The following is a 14,295-nucleotide window of genomic DNA, read 5'->3' as shown; positions in this document are numbered from 1 at the left end:
ACGTTTCACACCTAGTCCCCTACATTGCTCCACTCCATACTGAACCCACCTATGCTGCCCCCTTTCCATACTGAGCCCACCCATGCTGCCCCCTTTCCATACTGAGCCCACCCATGCTGCCCCCTTTCCATACTGAGCCCACCCATGCTGCCCCTTTTCCATACTGAGCCCACCCATGCTGCCCCCTTTCCATACTGAGCCCTCACACTGCCCCTGTTCATAATGAGCTCCTAATGCTTCCCCCTCTCTATACTTAGTGGGTTGCTACACACGGCACTTCTGGGGGAGGGGTAAGGGGGCACAAGGAGGGTCCAAAACCATCTCAAGTAGATGTAGAAACTTGGCTCTCAAGATCAATGTGAATAGTGTTTTTTATTGTGAAGAACTTGTAGGACCAGCACAAGCACAGCATTGTCACATAGACAGCGGTGGACACCACATCATACCCGACTACACCGCTCGCCACGCTGCTATACTGTCTGAGGACCCTCTGCATGCACTGATGAAGGTCTTTTGAACAAAACATCTGTGCTTGTGCTGGTCCTACAAGTTCTTCACAATAAAAAAACTATTCACATTGATCTTGAGGGCCAAGTTTACCCCTCTGCATGCTAAAGCGGGCTTTATTATCGTCGTGGTCACGTTGTTTGTGACGCACATCCGGCGTCATTAACGAGATCGCAGCATGTAACACTTAGGAGCGATCTTAAGCGATCGCAAAAGAGGGCAAAATCATTTGCCGTGGAGAGGTCATCCTGAAACAAAAAATCGTTTTCAGGATGTTAGCGATGTTATTCCTCGTTCCTGCGGCAGCACACATTGCTATGTGTGACACCGCAGGAGCGAGGAACATCTCCTTACCTGCCTCCATCGGCTATGCGGAAGGAAGGAGGTGGGCAGGATGTTTATGTCCTGCTCATCTCCGCCCCTTCGCTTCTATTGGCCACCTGCCGTGTGACGTCGCTGTGACGCCGCACGACCCGCCCCCTTAGGAAGGAGGCGGTTCGCAGGCCAGAGTGACGTCGCAGGGCAGGTAAGTCCGTGTCATTGGGTAAGCGAGGTTGTGCGACACGGGCAGCAATATGCCCATGTCGCTCAACCGACGGGTGCGGGTACGATCGCTTGCGATCTCGCTAGCGAGATCGCAGCGTGTAAAACCCGCTTAAGTCCTTACACTTTTCCCCATTGATTTTGTCCCTTGCACTATTCCTCACTTTGTAATCCCCCTCTACAGTAATAAGCTTCCTAAACACCCATCTACAGCAATAGGCCTCCTAATCCCCAGACTATAGCCTCTGCCTACCCCTCTCCCACAAACATCACGTTATGGCCTTTGCCTGCCCCTCCCCCACACACATCACTATAGCCTCTGCCTGCCCCTCCCCCACAACCATCACGCTACAGCTTCTGCCTGCCCCTCACCCACATTCATCACGTTATAGCCTCTGCCTGTCCCTCCCCCACAACCATCACGCTATAGCCTCTGCCTGCCCCTTCCCCACAACCATCACACTATAGCCTCTGCCTGCCCCTCCCCCACACGCACCACTATAGCCTCTGCCTGCCCCTCCCCCACACACATCACTATAGCCTCTGCCTTCCCCTCACCCACACATCACTATAGCCTCTGCCTGCCCCTCCCCCACAATCCTCATTAGGAAGACCCACACCTTCCCTATGAATCTTCGGCTCTACGAGCGATTACCTGCTCCTGCCACCCTCTTCCTGCTCCTCCGGTGTCCATCGTTCTTCTCTCGGCTGCGGTGAGTGTTCTCTCCTCCTCCACTGCATCTGAAGCATTGGACGCCACAGCACGGAGCCGATTGGCGTGCGCCTCTGACCCCGGAAGTGCAGGCGACAGCACTTCCGGGGTCAATCAGTTCTCAGTGCCCGGAGTTTATCTGTATTGTGTATTAAAAGCGCAGATACAGATAAATGAAGGTGCGCCTCTCCCGCCCGTCCCCCCTCCGAAAACACAGTGGATTTAATCAATTGTCTAACGGAGGGGGAGAGATGTGTAAAAAAAAAATCTTTTTTTTTTTTTGCTGCTAGAAGGTGCCGCCCCCACGCTGTGCGCCGCCCCAGGCACCGGACCACGGGTGCCTAGTGGTAAATACGGCCCAGCCTTTAAGAACTGTGCTTAGGTCCCAGGGACTACACCATGTTCCAAATTATTATGCAAATTGGTTTTAAGTGTCATAACGATTTTTCAATTTTTTTTCAGTGAAATTCATTGATGGTATTGTGTCTCAGAGTTCTTTGGATCACTGAAATCAATCTCAGATACCTGTGATAATTAGTTTTCCAGGTGACGTCCAATAAAACGAAAATTGGATGTTCCACAATATTAAGCAGGACACAGTTTTCAAGTAACATGGGAAAGAAAAAGGATATCTCTGCTGCCGAAAAGCATCAAATAGTGCAATGCTTTGGACAAGGGATGAAAACATTAGATATTTCATGAAAATATATCACTAAATTGAATCAACAGATCCATTTTCATAAATTAAGTCATGTATATTTTAACCATGATCCCGACTTGTAAATATCAACCTACATATGACCATTGGTCACTCCTTACATTTTTAATATAATAAAGTCCAAAAATAGACAGACAGGTATTTTATGTCAAATTATAACAAACTTTATTTATATTTTCTGGGACATTTAGTGAAGACAGTGTTAGATAAAAACCATGTGCAAACCCATGCATAAAACTAGACCGGGCAGTGTGGTCAATTGTACAATATCCTCATATGAAAAATGGCTGAATGAGGGAATATATAATACTTAGATAAATACAATAAATTATGAAAATATCCTTATATTAATATATATCACAATATTCGTATGGTCCATTACAGTTCGTTATTTTACTATATCGTAAAGATGACCATGTGTGGTGTCATAAATAAATTACCCATAGAAACTATTGCTGATAGAGTCGTCACTATTAAGGCATATGACCTATATTGTTCTATAATAAGACAGGTAAGCTGTTATAAATATGGGTGTCACCATGTAAATATACAAACAGGAGAAGAGAAGGGGTTAATGCCGCGCATCAGCCAAATGAAGATGTAGAGTTGTTGATAAATTGATATCTTTTTTATTTCATAGGTCTACGCGTTTCGAGGTAGAAACCTCTTCCTCAGGACCAGAATATCAACAAAGCATGAAACAGATGGAGATAACAGATTTATATACATATGGTGTACCCAGAAGACCGCCTACTACATCCCCTTTTTTTACACGGATGCAAGGTCTGTGGTGGCGTTCATCATTAAGGTGGTGGTATACACTTGACGAATAATGCTTCCATGTAGAAGTTCCAGTCACTTTAAAGACACATTTATATATTTTTTATTTTTTACTTATTTTATATTTTTCTTATTTTGTAAAAAAAAATTTTGTTTACAATTGTTTGTGGGCCATGCTCATGTATAACTATATATGTAAATGTTATTTCTATAATAGTTTGATACTTGAAAGGGATATGCTGTGTCACGCTAACAGATTGCCTGCCCGCTGATTTTTTTTTTCAAACGATCAGTAGGCGGTGTTCTGGGTACACCATATGTATATAAATCTGTTATCTCCATCTGTTTCATGCTTTGTTGATATTCTGGTCCTGAGGAAGAGGTTTCTACTTCGAAACGCGTAGACCTATGAAATAAAAAAAAGATATCAGAGATATCAAAGATATAAGAGGGAAGGAGTCTTGCGAGGATAATTTGCATATTCCCAGTGCCTTCTGGGATAAGTGAAGAGTCACCGCGAGCTCAAGGAGAACCGGGTTTTGGCCGTTACAGCCGGAAGGAAGACTTCTGAAAGCCAGGGAAGGAGTCTTGCGAGGATAATTTGCATATTCCCAGTGCCTTCTGGGATAAGTGAAGAGTCACCGCGAGCTCAAGGAGAACCGGGTTTTGGCTGTTACAGCCGGAAGGAAGACTTCTGAAAGCCAGGGAAGGAGTCTTGCGAGGATAATTTGCATATTCCCAGTGCCTTCTGGGATAAGTGAAGAGTCACCGCGAGCTCAAGGAGAACCGGGTTTTGGCCGTTACAGCCGGAAGGAAGACTTCTGAAAGCCAGGGAAGGAGTCTTGCAAGGATAATTTGCATATTCCCAGTGCCTTCTGGGATAAGTGAAGAGTCACCGCGAGCTCAAAGAGAACCGGGTTTTGGCCGTTACAGCCGGAAGGAAGACTTCTGAAAGCCAGGGAAGGAGTCTTGCGAGGATAATTTGCATATTCCCAGTGCCTTCTGGGATAAGTGAAGAGTCACCGTGAGCTCAAGGAGAACCGGGTTTTGGCCTTGGCCGTTACAGCCGGAAGGAAGACTTCTGAAAGCCAGGGAAGGAGTCTTGCGAGGATAATTTGCATATTCCCAGTGCCTTCTGGGATAAGTGAAGAGTCACCGCGAGCTCAAAGAGAACCGGGTTTTGGCCGTTACAGCCGGAAGGAAGACTTCTGAAAGCCAGGGAAGGAGTCTTGCGAGGATAATTTGCATATTCCCAGTGCCTTCTGGGATAAGTGAAGAGTCACCGTGAGCTCAAGGAGAACCGGGTTTTGGCCTTGGCCGTTACAGCCGGAAGGAAGACTTCTGAAAGCCAGGGAAGGAGTCTTGCGAGGATAATTTGCATATTCCCAGTGCCTTCTGGGATAAGTGAAGAGTCACCGCGAGCTCAAGGAGAACCGGGTTTTGGCCGTTACAGCTGGAAGGAAGACTTCTGAAAGCCAGGGAAGGAGTCTTGCGAGGATAATTTGCATATTCCCAGTGCCTTCTGGGATAAGTGAAGAGTCACCACGAGCTCAAGGAGAACCGGGTTTTGGCCGTTACAGCTGGAAGGAAGACTTCTGAAAGCCAGGGAAGGAGTCTTGCGAGGATAATTTGCATATTCCCAGTGCCTTCTGGGATAAGTGAAGAGTCACCGCGAGCTCAAGGAGAACCGGGTTTTGGCCGTTACAGCCGGAAGGAAGACTTCTGAAAGCCAGGGAAGGAGTCTTGCGAGGATAATTTGCATATTCCCAGTGCCTTCTGGGGTAAGTGAAGAGTCACCGCGAGCTCAAGGAGAACCGGGTTTTGGCTTTGGCCGTTACAGCCGGAAGGAAGACTTCTGAAAGCCAGGGAAGGAGTCTTGCGAGGATAATTTGCATATTCCCAGTGCCTTCTGGGATAAGTGAAGAGTCACCGCGAGCTCAAGGAGAACCGGGTTTTGGCCGTTACAGCTGGAAGGAAGACTTCTGAAAGCCAGGGAAGGAGTCTTGCGAGGATAATTTGCATATTCCCAGTGCCTTCTGGGATAAGTGAAGAGTCACCGCGAGCTCAAGGAGAACCGGGTTTTGGCCGTTACAGCCGGAAGGAAGACTTCTGAAAGCCAGGGAAGGAGTCTTGCGAGGATAATTTGCATATTCCCAGTGCCTTCTGGGATAAGTGAAGAGTCACCGCGAGCTCAAGGAGAACCGGGTTTTGGCCGTTACAGCCGGAAGGAAGACTTCTGAAAACCGCGCGCCTAGCGGTGCGCGAATTTTAGCCTGTCTTCTTCATTGTGAGCGTGAGTGAGCAAAGTGTGAGCAAAAGTGTGAGTAGAATTGTTTGTATTTAGTTGTTTAATTACTTAACATTTGTTTAGTGCTATCCCCATTAGAAAATGTGCTCCACTATTGCTAATGCGATCCAGTGTACATCTTGAAGCGTGAGAGTAGAAAGAGACCGCACTCAATCCGCTGTGAAGGATTTCTTTATTCAAACACGTGCAGAGTAGAGGGCTGGAGACACACTGTGAGCTGGCTCCTCAAGAATGGACGACAGCTGTTTCGCCCAAATTGGGCTTCCACAGGTCCACATGTGGAGCCACGGCTACACCCATTTTAAAGGAGTGCTCACAGATTGCCCCAGACCACATAAAAACAAATAGGAGATTTGTGTATGCATATAAAATACATGTATCCATTTCCATGCATGAATTTACAACAAATTTTAGACATGTAAAAGAACACACTTGAATAAAATGAAGCAATGGGTGATAGACAGGCAGAACTGTCATAGGAACACAGATATCAAACATGTAAAAGAACACACTTGAATAAAATGAAGCAATGGGTGATAAACAGGCAGAACTATCATAGGAACACAGATAGATCCACACGATCGTTTAACCCTTGGGGGCCCTGTGCCCCATAATTAATAATTAACCTAGCCTCCTCTTGTAGCAACAATTTGTGCAGGTCGCCGCCCTTCAAAGGGAGGGAGACCTTTTTAAGGCCGGCAAAATGCAAAACGTCGGGGTCACCATCATGACAATCCTGGATATGGGAAATTAATCTGGGAGAACCTTTCCCTGATGTTATTGAACTGTAATGTTCCCTGAATCGCACATATAAGCATCTTATAGTCTTGCCTATGTAGAACCTGCCACAAGGGCAGAGCACCACATAGACCACAAACTTGGTTTTGCATGAGATGAATTGATGGACAGTGTGCAAGTGCGGGCCGACTTGTACGGAGCGACCTTTTAAATGCTGGCTGCAAAAACGACACTGACCGCACCGGTAATTCCCTGGTGGGCAGCATTTGTCTAGCCAGGTTGTCGAATTGGTAAGTCTGTTCCTCACAAGTCTGTCCCGCAAATTGCCGCATCGTCTGAACGATACCAAAGGATTGGACATTGTCCTGTCAGATAAAGCCGGATCATTCTTCAAAATATGCCAATTTCTGCAAAGAGCAGTTCTAATGGCATGCTCCAGAGGTCCAAATTTAAAATTAAAGACAAACCTACCCAAATTGTCAACACATTTTCTGGTGCGGTTTTTACGGACAGACGTGGCGCCGTCTGATCTAGCTCTCTCACAGGCTGAATCAATCAGTTTTTTTGGGTAACCTCTTTGATGCAATCTAATCTTCAACTCCTGAGATTGTTGAAAAAAAGATTCCTCTGAACTGTTTGCTCTACGTACTCTCAGGAATTGACTGTAGGGCAAACCCGTCTTAATGTGGAGGGGGTGGGCACTTTGATAATGAAGAAGGGAGTTTAATGCCGTCGGCTTTCTGAACAACCTTGTACAAATATCGCCCTCCTTGATAGAAACCTCAATCTAAAAAATTGAGAGTATCGCCACCATATGAGGAAGTAAAGGACATATTCATGGTGTTACAGGTGTTGAGATAGGACACGAAATCTGCAAAAAGGACCTCAGTGCCAGCCCACACCATGAATATGTCGTCCACATACCTCCAAAAATGGCGAATATATTTCAAAAAAGGGTTGGTGTCAGAAAAAACATATTTGCTTTCAAAGGAGCCCAAAAAAATATTGGCCATGGCACAAGAGACAGGGGTACCCATAGCGGTACCCCTGCACTGCAAGTACCAACGGTCCAAAAACATGAAAGCGTTTTTAGATAAAACGAAATCAAGGGCTTCCTCAATGAAACTGCAAAACAACGCATCTTTTCCAGTCTGCGCCACCAAATCCCTAACAGTCTGTATACCCAAATTCTGAGGAATGCGGGTATACAGACTCTCCACATCAATTGAGGTTAAAGCAAAGCCCTCCTGCCATGTCATACCCTTTAGCAGTGTTAAAAAATCACTGCTATCCTTGACATAAGAGGGGATATGACTCATAATTGGTCTTAACAGCCAGTCCAAATAGTGCGACAAAGGCTCAGTTAAAGAGCCGATGCCGGCCACTATTGGGCGACCAGGTGGATTATCCCTGCTCTTATGTATCTTTGGTATGCAATACCAGTGGGGCTTTGTAGGAAAAGGAGGGATTAGTTTTTCAGCCTGTGAGCGAGACAGAAAACCCAGCCCCACGTATTTGTCCAGCAACCGCACCAAAGATTTCTTAAAATCTTGAATAGGATTTGCAGAAAGAGGACAATAGGTAGATCTGTCCATTAATTGTCTATTGCATTCCTGGATGTAATCATGTTTAGGAAGGAGGACAACGTTGCCCCCCTTGTCAGCCTGGCGGAACACCGTGTCCTCCCAACCCTGCATGATACATATCGCGGCCTGTTCTTTTTGACTTAGATTCTGGATCGGCCTGGCGTACACCAATGACTCGACATCCTTCAAGACAGCTTCCTGATATAAATCAATCAAATTTCCAGGTACAGTAGGGGGACAAAAATCCGATTTTTATCCCCTTAGTAAACCTTTCCAAACCTGGACTACTGCTGGGACCCACAATATCAGTTGAAACATTTGGCTCATTCAAGCTGAGCAACAACTCAGCGTCTTGAAGGATCCCAGAATCAAAAGCCCCTATCAGACCGGTCCGAGAATCAGCTATACTGCACGGAACGTGTCCAGCAGGCGCTGTATGAGCTGTATTAGGCGCCATTTGGAAATGTTTGTGCAGATGGATCTTTCTAATAGCCTTAAAAAGATCAATCTTGAACTCAGCAAAATCGAACCTTTCCGGAATGCAATATTTAAAACCTTTAATTAATACAGAGACCATATCTGGAGTAAGAGTATGGGATGTTAGATTGATGATCGCATCGGAAGGGGGACAAGAAGTAGACTGGAAACTTAATTCCTCCAAGTTACAGACTTCCTCTTGCGACCTCTGCCCCGTGTGCCTTTTCCTGCCCCCCCGTCGGATCCGTTTCCTAAAGGGGTGGTGGGTGCAGCACCATGGGGATTAATACTAGAGGGGCCCGAGATCACGTCCTCAGATCCACTGGATTCCGAGTCCGTGGTCCAGTAACCCCTGTTAGAGCCAGCACTACCTCGTTTTTTTATGTGCGCTCTCTGTCTATAATTATGTGGCCCATCTTTTGTCCAACAAAAAATCTGTTTCTTTTCATAATCCTTCTTGTCCCTTAGGAACTTTTCCCTTTTTCTATGTTTTATTTCCGTCTGTACGGTCACCAAGCGTTTATCCAGCCTCTGACTAAAGGTGTTCCAATCATCCGCTGACATCCGTGCTTGGGTGTCATGCTTCAACGTATCTAATTCAGCAACCAATGCAGCATAATTATCCTTGTTTTTATCTAATACTAAATGCAGTAATTTTCTAGAACACTCTAAATGAATGTTTTCCCACTGCACAGTAAACGTGGGATCCTCCTGGAAATGAGAAAGAGTCTTTATGACCCAGAGTCCACGTGGCACACGATCACAATCGACATATGACTGCAGGGATTGAATAGTCCAAAACAATCTAACTTCTTTTTCCGCCAAAGTCTGTATCTGGAATTCCAGAGTTTTAACACCCAAAACTTCAGTGTCTTTCTTAAAATTGCAATCTCCAAAGAAGGAGCCAGCATCAGCACGTCCAGCTAATAAGCCCGTGGTAGTGGACGGTACACCACCGCTGCTCTCCATATCCTCCATATCACAGGTTAAATCACAGTGCGGTAATTGAAAAAACCGCAACAAACGCGGAAAGTCCCGGAAATTCCCAGTGGTGTGCAACAGGGACTGGAAACAACAAGTAGTATAATAAAGCAGGAGAGAAGCAAAGTCCTGCACCACCGCAGATTACCTGCAATATCGCTTGCGGTACCGCCTGTGCCTGTGCTCGGGTGGAGAGCCTGGAGGGTCCGACAATCCAAGAGCGGGGTGCTGGTCATAAGACAAAGTCCATTGATGAAGCGTGAGAGTAGAAAGAGACCGCACTCAATCCGCTGTGAAGGATTTCTTTATTCAAACACGTGCAGAGTGGAGGGCTAGAGACACACTGTGAGCTGGCTCCTCAAGAATGGACGACAGCTGTTTCGCCCAAATTGGGCTTCCACAGGTCCACATGTGGAGCCACGGCTACACCCCTTTTAAAGGAGTGCTCACAGATTGCCCCAGACCACATAAAAACAAATAGGAGATTTGTGTATGCATATAAAATACATGTATCCATTTCCATGCATGAATTTACAACAAATTTTAGACATGTAAAAGAACACACTTGAATAAAATGAAGCAATGGGTGATAGACAGGCAGAACTGTCATAGGAACACAGATATCAAACATGTAAAAGAACACACTTGAATAAAGTGAAGCAATGGGTGATAGACAGGCAGAACTATCATAGGAACACAGATAGATCCACACGATCGTTTAACCCTTGGGGGCCCTGTGCCCCATAATTAATAATTAACCTAGCCTCCTCTTGTAGCAACAATTTGTGCAGGTCGCCCCCCTTCAAAGGGAGGGAGACCTTTTTAAGGCCGGCAAAATGCAAAACGTCGGGGTCACCATCATGACAATCCTGGATATGGGAAATTAATCTGGGAGAACCTTTCCCTGATGTTATTGAACTGAGGCTAGGTTAATTATTAATTATGGGGCACAGGGCCCCCAAGGGTTAAACGATCGTGTGGATCTATCTGTGTTCCTATGATAGTTCTGCCTGTCTATCACCCATTGCTTCATTTTATTCAAGTGTGTTCTTTTACATGTTTGATATCTGTGTTCCTATGACAGTTCTGCCTGTCTATCACCCATTGCTTCATTTTATTCAAGTGTGTTCTTTTACATGTCTAAAATTTGTTGTAAATTCATGCATGGAAATGGATACATGTATTTTATATGCATACACAAATCTCCTATTTGTTTTTATGTGGTCTGGGGCAATCTGTGAGCACTCCTTTAAAAGGGGTGTAGCCGTGGCTCCACATGTGGACCTGTGGAAGCCCAATTTGGGCGAAACAGCTGTCGTCCATTCTTGAGGAGCCAGCTCACAGTGTGTCTCCAGCCCTCCACTCTGCACGTGTTTGAATAAAGAAATCCTTCACAGCGGATTGAGTGCGGTCTCTTTCTACTCTCACGCTTCATCAATGGACTTTGTCTTATGACCAGCACCCCGCTCTTGGATTGTCGGACCCTCCAGGCTCTCCACCCGAGCACAGGCACAGGCGGTACCGCAAGCGATATTGCAGGTAATCTGCGGTGGTGCAGGACTTTGCTTCTCTCCTGCTTTATTATACTACCAGTGTACATCTTGTCTCATGTATGCAGTCCTGGAAAAGCCGTTCGAGGGTGCATACTGTTGTTCAAGATGTGTTCAAGTTGCACGTTTGGAAGCCCAGATACTGGATCTAAATGAGCAGCTGGCAACTCTGAGATGCATTAGCAATATGGAAAGGAGTCTGCTGCTCACTGAGCAGCAGCTTGCTGGGTCAGATGTGGGGGGGATCGTAGTAGGGAGCAGCAGGACGGTGAGGTAGGTAGCTGGGTGACAGTTAGAAAGGGGGGTAAAGGGAAAAGTGCTAGGAAGGCTAGTCCTGAACTGACACACCCCAATAGGTTTGCAAACTTGGCAGATGAGGGGGATGTCATTACAGGGGTAGCATTGCTGCAGCAAGGCATGACCTCTGAATGCCAGAGGAGTGTCTGCTCCAGTAAGGGGGGGAATAGGAGTGCAGGGCAGGCAAGACAGGTACTGGTAGTGGGGGACTCAATTATTAGGGGGACAGATAGGGCAATCTGTCACAAAGACAGGGATCGCCGAACAGTGTGTTGTCTTCCTGGCGCTCGAGTTCGGCACATCGCTGATCGGGTTGACAGATTACTGGGAGGGGCTGGGGAGGACCCAACGGTCATTGTACACATTGGCACAAATGACAAAGTTAGAGGTAGGTGGAAGGTCCTTAAAGATGATTTCAGGGAATTAGGTTGTAAGCTTAAAGCATGGACCTCAAAGGTGGTATTTTCGGAAATACTACCTGTGCCACGAGCCACACCAGAGAGGCAAAGAGAGATCAGGGAGGTTAACAGGTGGCTCAGGAATTGGTGTAGGAAAGAGGGTTTTGGGTTCCTGGAAAATTGGGCCGACTTTTCAGTTGGCTACAGATTCTATGCTAGGGATGGGCTGCATCTTAATGGGGAGGGTGCAGCTCTGCTGGGGCAGAAAATGGCTAGAAGGTTGGAGGAGTGTTTAAACTAGGAATGGGGGGCGAGGGTATTCACTTTATAGAAGGGAAATGTAGTGCAGATAGTGACCAGGGCACAAGTAATGAAATTGGGGGTGGTACGGGGGGAAGGGTTAGGACAGTCAATACAGTAAGCAGGAATACAGGTACAGAGTCATACGTAACGTGCATGTACATTAATGCCCGAAGCCTCACAAATAAGGTGGAGGAATTAGAATTAATATTGTTGGAAGAAAATTATGATATAGTGGGGATATCAGAGACATGGCTGGATGAGAGCTATGACTGGGCTGTTAATTTACAGGGTTATAGCCTATTCAGGAATGACCGTACAAATAAGCGAGGGGGAGGTGTGTGTCTATATGTAAAATCATCCTTAACACCCATCCTGCGTGACAACATATGTGAGGGTACTGAGAATGTAGAGTCCCTATGGGTGGAGATAAGGGGGGGGGAGAATGAATAATAAAATACTGATAGGGGTGTGTTATAAGACGCCGAATATTATAGAAGAGGTAGAGAATCTCCTCATAAAGCAAATTGATAAAGCAGCGAGTCTCGGAGAGGTAATTATTATGGGGGACTTTAACTATCCTGATATAAATTGGGGAACAGAAACTTGCAGTTCCAGCAAAGGAAATAGATTTTTGATAACAATGAAAGATAATTACCTTTCGCAAATGGTACAGGACCCCACAAGAGGGGGAGCACTACTAGACCTTGTACTAACCAATAGGCCAGACCGCATATCAAATATACAAGTTGGGGGTTACTTGGGGAATAGTGATCACAAAATAATAAGTTTTCATGTATTCTTTAGTAAGATGTATAGTAGAGGGGCTACAAGGACACTAAACTTCAGGAAAGCAAATTTTAAACGGTTGAGAGATGATCTTAGTGCAATAAACTGGGATGATGTACTAAGTAATAAAAGTACACAAAGCAAATGGGAGACTTTTATGAGCATCCTGAATAGGGCTTGTGCAGAAAATATACCCTATGGGAACAAACATGCTAGAAATAGGAGGAAACCCCTATGGCTAAATAGAGCTGTAAGGGAAGCAATAAAAGAACTAAAGAGGGTAGGTAGTGATGAGGCATTATATAATTATAGAAAATTAAATAAAATATGTAAAAAGCAAATTAAGTTAGCTAAGTTTGAGACAGAGAGACTCATTGCGAGAGAAAGTAAAAATAATCCTAAAATATTCTTTAACTACATAAACAGTAAAAAACTGAAAAGCTATAGTGTTGGCCCCCTTAAAAATAGTCTTGGTGAAATGGTGGAAGGGGATGAGGGTAAAGCCAACCTGCTGAATGACTTTTTTTCTACGGTTTTTATACAAGAAAATGCCATGGCAGATGACATGACCAGTGATACCATAAATTCACCCTTGAATATTACCTGCTTAACCCAGCAGGAAGTATGCCGCCGCCTCGAAATCACTAAGGTTGACAAATCTCCGGGCCCGGATGGCATACACCCCAGAGTACTACAGGAATTGAGTTCTGTGATAGATAGACCATTATTTTTAATCTTCTCAGATTCCTTAATAACAGGGTCGGTACCGCAGGACTGGCGCATAGCAAATGTGGTGCCAATATTCAAAAAGGGGACAAAAACTGAGCCGGGAAATTATAGGCCGGTAAGTTTAACCTCTACGGTTGGTAAAATCCTTGAGGGTTTCTTGAGAGATGCTATACTGGAGTATCTCAAGAAAAATACCCTTATGACAGAGTATCAACATGGGTTTATGGGGGATCGATCCTGTCAAACTAATTTGATCAGCTTCTATGAAGAGGTAAGTTCAAGCCTGGACCAGGGAAATGCAGTGGATGTTGTGTATATGGACTTTTCAAAAGCTTTTGATACGGCGCCACACAAAAGGTTGGTACATAAAATGAGAATAATGGGGATAGGGGAAAATATGTGTAACTGGGTTAAAAACTGGCTCAGTGATAGGAAACAAAGGGTGGTTATTAATGGTACGTACTCGGACTGGGTCTCAGTTCATAGTGGGGTACCACAGGGGTCAGTATTGGGCCCGCTTCTTTTCAACATATTTATAAATGACCTTGTTGTGGGCATGCGGAGTAGAATTTCAATATTTGCAGATGATACTAAACTCTGCAGGGTAATCAATACAGAGGAGGATAATTTTATATTACAGGGAGATTTATGTAAATTGGAGGATTGGGCTGAGGAGTGGCAATTGAAGTTTAATGTAGATAAATGTAAGGTCATGCACTTGGGTAGAGGAAATAACATTTATGATTATGAACTTAATTGTAGAACACTGGGTTAAACAGACACAGAAAAAGACTTGGGTGTATGGGTGGATGGTAAACTTCACTTTAGTGGACAGTGTCAGGCAGCTGCTGCCAGGGCTAATAAAATAATGGGATGTATTAA

This window comes from Anomaloglossus baeobatrachus, unplaced genomic scaffold, assembly GCF_048569485.1.
Source record: "Anomaloglossus baeobatrachus isolate aAnoBae1 unplaced genomic scaffold, aAnoBae1.hap1 Scaffold_219, whole genome shotgun sequence".
Classification (NCBI taxonomy): Eukaryota; Metazoa; Chordata; class Amphibia; order Anura; family Aromobatidae; genus Anomaloglossus; species Anomaloglossus baeobatrachus.
This window is presented reverse-complemented; position numbering follows the sequence as displayed.